Source organism: Plectropomus leopardus, chromosome 23, assembly GCF_026936395.1.
Source record: "Plectropomus leopardus strain MGB_pleo_1.0 chromosome 23, ASM2693639v1, whole genome shotgun sequence".
NCBI lineage: Eukaryota > Metazoa > Chordata > Actinopteri > Perciformes > Serranidae > Plectropomus > Plectropomus leopardus.
The window spans coordinates 11,655,021-11,667,301 of NC_142198.1; the positions used below are offsets into that span (position 1 = coordinate 11,655,021).

Below are 12,281 nucleotides of genomic sequence, written 5' to 3' on the forward strand. Positions count from 1 at the left end.
TTCCTCACTGTGACAACAGGGAAAAGCAGCCCTGATTGATGTTATTAATTACACGTGTGTGACACATTTAGATGTGTACTGTAAAAAAAGACATATTGTGCCTCCTACAGGTCCAATGATAAAAATCATTTACTGATAAAAGAACTAAAATGATTATGCATGTTGTTTTCTGCATCAATTTAACTATTTGGTGTTTGTTTTGCACAGTCATTTGTGTCAGTTATGAGCCGAGAATGGTTTTGAGTTAAGTGAATTTTTACACAAGTAAACTATGTTTTCTTACCTGCAATTTCTCTGCGGTTGACATTGGATCACACAGTTTGTGTGATAGTTGTAAATACAGATTTGAAAAACTGAAGCCTCCTTTTATAAAGTGGGACTCTGGTTCGGGAGTTCACCTGAGGTGAGAATTTATGCAGTATATGCCTTTCACATAGAGGATATTTTGACATGTCACAGTAGGAAAAGCACTGCAAGTAAATAAATAAATAAATAAATAAAATCTCTGAATTCTATTTACCTGCTGGAGTTTCAGCATCCTGCAACTGTGCATGCTGGGAGACAATTCGTTGTTAATGTTATTAGCAACGCCTGTGCTTTTCCTGCTATAAGGAGTCATAATATTTGCTGCATAAAAGGCCTATGAGATTTGATGTATTACCAGCAGCAATTATTATGTTGTTTATTCACATGTATGTGAGTTCCAGATACTTCTAACATGAGTATTTGGAGCATGCTGGGCGTCCGAACGGACAGTGAAAATGTGGATTATGCTGCAGGAGTGGTTAGGGAAGTTTCTAAGGACAAGTTGCTTTTTTGCCATAAAACTGGGTCAGCAATGAATTCATTGCAACTCATGTGAATCCAAGCTGACTGCATCTGTTGTACTTTGTGAATGCGCAAGCTACAAACTTTTCAGAGGCGGTAATTCTTTGATACTGAAAATACAGCAGTTTGGCTGAGTGTTCCTTTAAGAGGCTCAACATACACACAGTGTTCCATATACTGTGTCTACTCCAGTACAAGATAGCCTAGTCAATATAGAAAATTAACCTTTTTTATTAACTTAAATTCTAATCTAATCTAATCTAATCTAAATGTATGATACACAGGGGAATATTTTTATGACTGATGATGTCATCAGTTTGTTTGTTTGGAGGCATTTTGAAGGATGAAAACAGCCACCCTTTTTGTTAACAGACACAGAGAAAATGTTGCTGCACAAAAAAAGTGCAAATTGCAAAACTGAAAACTTGAAAATGGTTAATTTACCATCTTTTCCAGCACAGAGGACATAATTATAGCTTATTATCAGGTGTGCGTGGTCGCGTGACATATCTTGCAGTTTACCAATGCTGCATTCATGTGCTCCTCGGATGATCCCGAGTTGGTGTGTTCATGCGCTTTAAATTATAATTGGAAACAATAGAGATACAACAAAGGAGATGTGTTGTATTGTATTTCTCAGGGCATTTAAAAAAGGTGTTGGTAAATTACGAAGTGGTTTTGTCCCAGACTTGTTGCTGCATCACTAAAACTACAAAAATATTGCTTTAGGCTACCTGACTAATGCTAATGAATAACTAACTAATTTAGGTCACTCTACATGGACAGCAGCTAATCGTAATAACCTATTATATCAAAAATTACATACAAGCAAAAAATTGACATGCAGTATATTAATGTATACAAGTCTACCATTAAACGAGCATTTACTTTCGTCCGCCATGTTTCTGCACATATGAAGTCAACTCGGCAACTCCTGTAGCAAAACTTTCGCCGACTTTCCGAGTTGTTCCGACTTGCGGCGGCGTTCATGGAGAGTTTCCCAGTGGGATGCTCATTTTTCCGATTATTTACACAACACTTGAATGCAAGACTAGCAGGGGATGTTCAGAGGTGAAAGACAGACTGACTAGCTTCCAGGTGCGCTGTTTTTCCAACTGTTGCGTGTTTGACTTGTGCTGAGAAACTTTTAAGACGGAACCACCTGGATTTTTCACATTGCCAGTGGCCGAGGACCGAAGTAAGCCAGACGAGTCGTTTTTAAAATTGTAAAATCCGACTGGATGAACGGTGTTTACGGAACTAGTTTTTCACGTCAGGGTGAAACGTACCATCAACAACGATATAATGGTCAACTCCTTGTCTTTTAAGGTCTGGGGATATGTGACTTGGCGGATTCTTTTAACCAGAAACTGGCGAGGAAAGACGGGGCTTAAGGTAAGACTGCTTACATTGTCATTGTTAGCAGCTGTTTTAATGTAAAATGCAAAGTTGAGGATATCACGTGCACTGCAAAGTTTGTGCGTCTGCTAGCAGCTGCTATCAGTCACCAGGCTTGACATAGGGGCCAGATTCGTGGGTTTGCATGGAAAATAATGATTTATGATGTAAGACATGCAGTTTATGTGCTTGTGTGAATATGTGTAGTGTATGTAGTGAACTGTGTGCTTGCCCATTGGTGGCCTGAGGCACTTTTCTCACCACTTGCAAGAACTGACTATTTTGGTGTAACTATTATCTGTCTACAGTAGTCCCGAGGATCCTAATGCTGTCTGTTGGGATGCTACACGGCTTACATCTTTCTGCCATGCAATTTTGTAAAATATAAGCAATGCATGAATTTTGAATGGAGGACTGGTTCAACTCGCTCTATACTCCCAATTTAGATTTATTTTTTCTTTGTGAGACAGGAGATAAGATCATGTTGACAGGCTCATAGAAAAAATAAATAAATAAATTGGTGACCCTTCTTAAGTAACTGCAATGTCTCCACCGGGCATGATTTAGACTTGAGCCAGGTCAGGACTGTCTTTGAGTCAGTCCAGAGAACGAGTTGGTAATGACAAGTGTAAGCTCTGTGCAGCAGGGCAAACAGTTGGGCTTCCACTAATGTTGCAGGGAGCTCCATTTGTACCTATAATTGTCCCGGTTAGGGGCAACCCTTGAGCTAATGAGCAGCTGTCCGCTGAGAGACACTCCCTGTGGGAAAATGAGAAACTGAAGTGACACTGTTACTGGACTGAACTTCCTGACACGTCCTCCATCCATCATCCTCTGTACAGCTGCCTGAAGGTGCCTTGAATTGGTCTTTCAGCAGATTTTTCTTAGGAGGACAGCACTGCAATTTCTAATGCAGCTGTTAGGCTACTGTATTCCTGATGTGCAGAGGATGAATATCGTGTATAGGGCTGGGGCGAAGCGTCGAGGTAATCGATTTCGTGAATACGTCGATTCACGTGACGTGCGTCGACGCGTCGGTCCGTTTCTCACAGCGCGCGTCATGAGTGCGTGAGCAGCGTTGAGCCTGTTGTTTTTTGTTTTGGCGCTCGTGTATCAAGTTAGAGCGTGCACACTGCTCGCCCAAGCAGCCCGGCGTGTCTGAGCTGCGTGTTAGCTGCAGCACATCCCGAGAAAGGTGGCTCGCCGTTTTTTTACGCGTGACGCTCGCGTTTGTTGACTCTGTGCCACTTTACACTGCAGTTTAAAGTCTCTCTCTGCTACAGAGATGAGGAAATGCAAAGATGTTTTAACCCAACTTCCTTGCTTCCCTTTCAAAACAAAACTATCTGACTGTGTCTCTGTGGACAGAATGCCATCAGTTGCTGATACGATGCATTTTATTTTGAAACATTTACAGGACAGGGTTGTCAGCTGTGCAAGAGCTTACACAACTTCATAAATGATTGGAATTTGATGCAGAAAGAATATACTTGTTATGATCATTTCTGTTAGAGAAAAGTTATAGTGTTATTCAAATTGCACTAATTTTACTGTAAGATGTTTTGTTGGGCTGCTAGATTTGAGGTTTGTTACTGAAACAAAGACTAACTGTTTTGTTACTCCTCCTAAAAGTGACCTGTATTTTACATTGTTTTATCTATTTTGCTGTTGGATTGCTAAATGTAGATTGCACTACATTCCTCTTACTTGAGTGGAACAAGCTCTTGCATTAATTATATTTTGGAGAGACTTTATATCAGACTGTAAAACACAGATTACTAGTTAAGGCTGGGCTATCTTTGTTGGGGAATAATACCCTGCAGTGTATGACAAGTTTTGAAATGTTATTTTTGGTAAAGTCGTTGCCATGTTATTTGAGTAATAAAAAATAATAGTTAGATCAATAAAAAAAAAATCGATAGATAAATCGATTAATCAATAAATGAATCGATAAAAAATAATCATTAGGTGCATCCCTAATCATGTATTCCTTTTTAGTTTATGTGTTGCTCTGTGATTGTTCACCTGTTGGTGGGCTTTTAGCACTTATAGGCTTAGATAATAACAAGAATTGGGAAGAAATGTGCTAATGTAGGCTGTCCAGGCCAATTTATGACTGATAGCATGAGTAAAATCACTATTTCTTAAAATAAAAACTTAACCAGTGCAGAACCCAATTAAGTTCCAGGCACAAAAAAAAACAGGATATAACTGTCAACTTCTTGTCGTCTCAGGTCTGGATATATGTGACTTGGGGGATTTTTTTAACCAGAAGCTGGAGAGGAAAGATGGAATTTAAGGTAAGACTGCTTACAATGTGAATGTTAGCGGCTGTTTTAATGTAAAATGCAAAGTCGAGGATATCAAAGTGTCCTGCAAAGTTTGTGCGTGTGCCACAAGTTGCTATTGAGCTACCAGGCTTGACATAGGTGCCAGATTTGTGGGTTTGCATGGAAAATAGATATTAATTTAAGATGTAAGAGATGTAACTAATTTGTCTGTGTAAATATGTAATATTTTGTGTATGTAGTGAAATGTGTGCTTGCCCATTGGTGGCCTAACAGTAATGGGGAATTTTTACTCATAAATCATTAACTTTTTTTTTTTTTTATTAGGATACTTTCTGTTTTTTTTCTATCCATTCTAGTGGATGAATAATCTTAACACAGAAATCACCTAATAGTTAAAATGACAATAGTTTCATAAATGGTTTAATGCATAACAATGAATAAAGCCATGCTATAATGTTAAAACTTTAGATGAATATTCTCTTAACACAATCAATCAGATGCATTATAAGCTGATTGTATCATTACAAAATCAAATCAGAACAGTATTTCCTCATTCAAACATTATTCCCCATTATGTTTCACACTCAGATATCCCTGTGACACTCAGGTCCACCCTCCATTCCCTTTTTAAAAAAAATCCTGAGTGAATGCAAAAATCTTTGATATCTTAACATGTATGAGTAAGATAACATCTTGCATTTACTGTAAACAGTTAGAACAAAAATAATGTATTTTATGATTTATAGACTGAAACCATGCTGATGCTGATATGTCTGCATTTGAGCGGAATCAAATGTAGGTAATCATAGATCTATACATCCTAGAAAAGTGTCCATTGGAAAGGAAAGGGGATCTGAACGGGGTAATATCATAAACATTATTAATACTAAATAAAAAAGTAACTTTGAGTGCAAACTGTGCAGAATATAGAGCGACTCCTTTGGTCCGCCACAGTAAATGTGAAATAAGATAATGCACCAAAGCGTACTTTTTAAGATATTGTAATACAAACAGTTCTGTTGTTGTATGGTGGAAAGGATGTGCAACCAGTTAAGTTTGGTTTTGAGCTGCTGACAGGTTAATGGTAGGTTCAGGAAATCACAGATTCCAGGTAGTTCAGGTGGCAATTGACCCGTACTGACTTTGAGATGGCAGTTTGGTGACGAGAGCGCCGCAGAGGTGTGTGAGGTCAGCAGCAACCTTTCCAGCTCTCCTCCTCTTTGATTGATGGTAGTCCACAGCCAGCACCTTCTTACAACTCTGTTGTCTTGCATACTGTCCTTCCTGTCAGGAAGCTGGTCACCTTTACAAACAGGTGTGTTGAAGGAAAGCTGAGTTAAGTTACTGTGGAGCAGTATGTGTTGAAGGAGGAGTGAGATCCAGGAGTCAAGCTGTTTGTGTTATTGACTAAGTAGTGTGCCCTGTAAGCAAAATATAGTGGATTTGGAGGATGGTTGACATGATTTCAGGGTTTTTTTTTTAAAGGTTGCCCCGTTTGGACTTTGAATTGTAGACTTTTCTCAGACTGCTTGCTCACTGTGAGCTGGGGCCTACATAGTAAAAGACTTACCATTAAGTATTACTTTCAACTTTAAAATAACATTGGAATTTCATCATTATGTCTCTGTCTTGCCTCATCTTACTCACACACACCACTCTGCAATAAAATTGTTCTGTCTGGAGTGCATGCGGTATGGTGTTTCTTAGACTTTATTTTTCTCCATTGTTATTCCGAACATGGACATATGCATGTTTCCTGTGTGCACAGGGTTTGTCTGAGCGATCAGCAGTATATCTCTGAGACTGAGGCGGCAGGCAAAGCAAATCAATGTTAATCAGCGCCATTCTTTATTTAATTTATGTCTACAAATCATATCAACTCAGCTCGAAGTGTAGCATAATGCTATACCCTTTGTCCTACAAACTTGCAACAACAATGCTCAAATGTGAGGCCGATTGTGCTGCTAATGTGAGACTGTCACATGACTTGTCACCGTGTCAGATCATCCATTGGCTTAGGGCAGCTGATGTAACCTTTCTATTGATCGCCCAAGGTTGTGCTCTCTATGCAGGAGAGCTGCATTACTAAGGTGCTCTTGACCTTTTGTGGATGTGTCATGATTTGTGAACATTTCATTACCCAAGCTTCCCTATACCCCCTGATGTCACCTGTTGATTGACTACCAGTTTGATGTTTGCTCTTTACCATCTGGCTATCATTGAAGGCAAATTTTATAAAAAAGTTATCGTACCATACTGAAATGCCTTGCACACAAGGACTAATATTTTCCAAAGATATTTTGCATTCACAGGATGAGATACAGATGGTGCACAGCTCTCTGAGCTTTTACAAAGTCTGCATGCTTATATATAGAATTTCCTGTTACATAAGTACATGCTGTATTGTGGATGAATATATTGACTTTGCTGCACCTTTTTATACATATTTATAATTGCATTTCGGATTTTTTCACAAATTAAATTCAGTTTAGAGTTCAACCTCACACATTATTAATAGATTTAAATCATCATAATATAACTTAGTCTGACTACATGATTACCACAGAAAAACATGACAATGAAGGCATGTTATTCAAACATGAGCGAAATCCACTGACGAAGAACAAAATGGGATTCCACTATCCAAGCCTTATTTGCCTCAGTATTAGATTGGGCGAAAATACATCGCTGGAATTCTGCCAAGTATGCAATATAAATAAAAGTTGAGTGGGTGAAGCTCTGCTCACTGCTTTGTATCTGATATTCACTTTGGTTCACACAGAAGTAAGGTGATATTTATGAGTCATGGTATTATTCTGGGAGACTGGAATTATTTGGAACGTTCTCTTGCTCATACCCGTTTCAAGAGGCATAGTTCTGTGACTCCACAGCTCTTTAGTACCTCTTGTGATCACTGCTGGATTATAGGACAAAGCAGATTTGCATATTTTTCTTGTTCCATGCGTTCATTTGTCCATTTTTAATATACCACACTCCAATGTACAGTGTGCTGTGATTTATTCAGAACTCTTTTGAATATTTGTCGATGTAAAATACAACAGGAGTAGAAAGGATGGAGACTGAGAGGCAGGAAAGAGGAGATGGGGGCGTTTACTCACCCCTGTGATGCTATCATTAGCTCTCTTTAGATGACAGAGCTAAGATCACGCTGGCCTTGCCTAAGGTAAGAAAGATGAGAGAAGCCGGGAGATCAGTTGGCAATGCGCCATGCCGAAGCAACAGTACAAATCTCTCTATGTTGTTCTCTGTTTTTCACAAACAACATGTTCATTCCAACAAAAAATTTTACGCTGACAGCTGAGTTTGGGGGGCAAGCGCCAATGTGAACTCGCCTGTCACAAACAATTATATTGGAGTGAAGTTCCCCTGTCCTCAGAGGTCACATCTCCTGAGGCTCAGACTGAAAGTGATGGAGAACAGTGACAAAATCATTCAAAAAGTCCCCAAGCTTGAACATCAGCTTCATGGCTATGCAGCTCCCAGTGCATCTATATGTAGTTACAACTTAAAGTCTGTAACTTCAAGCAGTGCAATGAGGTCAGATGTATGTAGTCATGCTTGTGTGGTGAATTTTGAATATTCCTCACATGAAACATTTAAGACACTTGAAGCCCCCCGAGCATTCAAAAATATTTATATAACTGCAGGCTTCTATGAATAGTTTCTGTTATCACGATTTCTATGGGAAGTATAGGAATGTCTGCTGAAGTGGCAGCTCTTCTTTGACTAATTACAACTGGGACTGGTTTAAAATATGAGAGGATGGAGGGCAATCCATTATATACATTGCCAGCTATTTTTTTTGTCAAGCCTTGGAGGTCCTTGGCATAATAAGTGTCCTACAAAAGGATCCTAAAGGAGTGGGTCAGGACTGTGATTGATTCTAATTGGACTGGTATTTTGGAGACAGTCATCTTCAAATTCACACTATAGAATCCTCTTAACTAACACAGTGAGAGTCATGATAACTGTAGCGATATTGACACCCTTAAGACATGTGGCAAATTAAATAAAGTTTTGCCGGAGGACTGCACACATCCACAGCAATTAGATAACCAGAGTCTGGTTTGCTGTCACATATTAGTCTCCACTCCAGAATTTCCCTCTGTCTCTGAGTCATTAAGAGCTGCTTGATGCATGTTGACCCCTTCGAAGAGCTCGCAGGTGAGAAGGGACTGACAAAGGAAAAGTGTTTGCCAGCCCAGTTATTTTCTAATTCATTTGCACTTTGAGAAGTCACAGTTGACCAAGCATTGTTAACAGTGGATTAATGAGATGGGATTACTCCTATGCCTTGCCAGAAAAATGTTTACATGCTGAGCCAAGCTGCACTGTGTAAGGAATTCCCAAACCAAGTGGCATAATTACATGGCCCGTTAAGAAAATTAGTTTTTGGTTTTAAGATGACATAATTCATGTATGTTATGCATCAAGATACCCACTACACTGAAAACTCTCTTGTGTGCATAACAAATCAGGATCAACAAATTTTATACTATGAAGGCACACTATTCATAATTCACTTTTCTTCAGTCACATAAGGCAATGACATAGCAGAGGATGGTTTCATCAGACAGCTGTGGCTAATTTCCTTCTTTTGGCCTTGCCTTGGTTGCTACTGTCGACCTGCATTAGCAGAACCTTATCCACTTTGGCATCCAGCACCTCAATGTTGGCTTTTCGGACCAGCCAGACTGCACAAACTATCTTGCTCTGCCAGTCTCACAATCTTAATTCCAGAGATCACCCCCTGTGGTGATACTGCCCCATGAGGACAATGAAACATAGTTTTCCTGTTGATGCTTTGAAGCTCTACTATTTATCCCAGTCTAGAAAACTGCTGCTGCTGCTCTGGAGGAGGGCGATGACTCTTGAGATGACACAATGCCCTTGTTATCCACTGAGGTGGATGTCAAGCTCCTCCACTCTCTTCCAGGGGTACACCAACTCTACTAGGGAACTGCAACTGCAACTATTTTGGGAAATCTTTTCAATGCGCTCGTCCTTTCAGCCAGTCGCTACAAACAGATATGAATGGAGATAATTAAAAAAAGCTGATATAAAGATAGAGTAGATTGATTGCAAAATTGTATTCGGCCCTAATTGTCCATATTTATTTTTGTGTTCTGGGTCTCCACTCTAACTGTTTACCTGCCATTCAAATGTGATTGGTCAATACTACAAAAGAAATACAACAGAAATAAGGACGCCTTTGATACCAAATCTTGTCATTTTGCCTTCAGATCATGTGTACGTATGTAGATATCTGTTTATAGAAATTATCTTAAACTGACCTCTGTGTCAAGTGACAGAGTTCTTATGTCTTGCTGACAGGGCAGAGGAAATCCATCTCAAAAGGTGTAACTACTACCACATCTCATGTTATGGCTCTGGCTGTCTCCAGTGTACAGTATGTTTTTATTAGGCATGACTGTCCTGAAATGACAGGAAAGAGAGGTTCTTCTGGAGGAAGAACAAGCACAGCTGAAGCATCATATTCCCCTGTGCTCCTGCCAATTAGCTCTGCTTGTGCTCCTGCTGATTAGAAGATGCCGAGCATTTCAGTATCCAAAAGAAAGTCTGGCTTCTCAGATGCCACTGCAACCCAACCCAGACTGCCCTGCCTCTGACGCTTCCCCTCACTTAACCATTAAGGTCCAAGGGGTGCCATAGTTAACTTGCTGACTCACAGGGATCCCCTCAGCCAGAGACTGAGAAAGCATGACTCGATACAGGAGTGGCTGACCCAGTACGTGTGACACCCAGATGTCAGGGCAGTGGTATGGCGTTTTCAGCAATGTGACTGACTGCATGACTCCACACTCTCCCACCCTCCCAACAGATAAAATGCCCAGCCCGAGGCAGCCACATAGATGTATTACATCATAATTATTGGAGCAGTAATTAACATAGTGTTTCTGTTCTATCAGTCCGCCACTATTATGGTTGTGCAATTATGCGTGATGATCAAATTAATCTTGATTCGTTAGTTGGTAGGTCATCATAAAAGTATGTAGAGATGCAGGAGACAGCCTAAGTGAAATGGCCTGTGCCTTTGCTGAGCAATGGTCTAATGCTGTATTTGGACTGACATCAGCCTACTCAATTATTTAAATGAGACAAGCATGTTAGCAAATTAGGTTTCCAACGCAAAGCGCTCTGGCAAAAAGAAATTGAACCTGGGCCAGGTTTTGCAGCATTGCAATGCATCATCCAGCAACGCGTTGTGTTGGCCAGTCAAAAGCGTGCATTCAAACATTCCTGTTAGGGCTCATTTATACTCTATTTACTTATGAAAATAGACACGTCAGTTCCAAACGTAAACGTCGCTGCCCTCATACTTCCATGTGCCCATGATGATAGCATTAATAGAGCCAAAAGATGGCACAGGAGGGCAGAGTCAAAAGTTTTTGACAACAACAAATGAGGCGACTGTGGAGGTTGTTATAGTATGCTTTTTAAGGGAGGCAGTGTTGTAGATGGTGGTGGTATGCAAGGCCATTAAATGCATCGCGATATGTGGATGGAGAATATTTTTCACTATATTACCAATTCACACAGTTTCTGCCTTATTTTAAAAATGTCTTTGTTAGTGATGGGTGGGTTAGGGTTTTTTAAAATCTTACCCAACCCGGCCCACGGTGAGAGCCAACCCAAGTTTCTGATAATGACCGACTTGCTGTTGGTTGTATTGTATGTCATTTCCAATAAATATTACAATTTAAAACATGTTTTCTGTTATATAAAGTACAAATGAAAGAATGACAGCAAGTAGTCACTCATCTTTGAAGTAGTTATGGATTTAAGTTATGATCCCGAGCATGCATCTGATAACCTATGTGGTTTGTTTGCATGAGCGAACAGCTGGTTGATACAGTGGCTTGCTTTTGTGAAGTTACAGAGGTGCATATTTAACAGAGTCAGTGTAGACAGAGAGACTCTTGCTTGCTGTAACTAACAGTATTAGGCCTCCATATGCAGAGGGAGATATTTCAACAGGATATTATGACCTGAGATATACATATTTCCTAATCCAAAGCTGAATCAGAAATTGTAAACTGGATTATTACACAATGTTTGAAAATTGTGAGAACTTACTGAGAACTCTGCGTTGTCATTTTATGACACGCCCTGCCCAAATCCCACAAGGTTTTCTAACAAGCTTACCCTAACCTGCGGGAACCTCGGGCTGTGGGTCGACCAGTGCGTCGCTAGTCTTTTTTTGTCCTCAATGGTGGTATCGTGCTTGAACAACACTACCACTGGCCCTCTGATCTCCAGTGGCACTGCTCAGTTTTGTATGTATCAATAAGCTTTCAGAAAACCTGCACAAATACGGACAAAATGAATGCAGAGTATGGATAAAAGGCTCTGTTCATGTCCGTATACCAATCTAATGTTAAGTATAAATTAGTCCTTATTCAACTTTTGTATGGCCAATTTTTGTTGTTGACCTTGTCATTTCTTATAGAGGATAAAACAAGCTGGACCTTCTGAACTGTACTCTGTCCTCTCACTTGCAGCTGTAATTACAGACTGACTCAGTGCTGTTTTTTGGTCTGACTTCCCACTCACTGTGCTGCACTTGAAGATATTGGATATGTTGCACCTAAAGATGAGTGGCTTTCCCAATAGTACCCTGTCTTACTTTAACATTTCTATTGCTGTGATAGATGATTCTGTCTTTTTAATCATTTAATGAAATTACTTGTGTCTAAAAAATTAGCCTCTAGTTGTAGTAAT

The 12,281-nt window shown here is 39.8% G+C and overlaps 1 long non-coding RNA gene across 2 annotated transcripts in view; it reads left to right on the forward strand.

Moving 5' to 3' along the window:
- Positions 1 to 1,891: 1,891 nt before the first annotated feature.
- Positions 1,892 to 12,281, forward strand: part of LOC148185650 (uncharacterized) — a 117,600-nt gene continuing 107,210 nt past the window's right edge. For both annotated transcript variants that reach the window (XR_015775772.1, XR_015775771.1), the window contains exons 1-3: positions 1,892 to 2,026; positions 2,158 to 2,223; positions 4,461 to 4,526. This is a non-coding gene — a long non-coding RNA (uncharacterized LOC148185650). The remainder of the gene's footprint in view (positions 2,027 to 2,157; positions 2,224 to 4,460; positions 4,527 to 12,281) is intronic.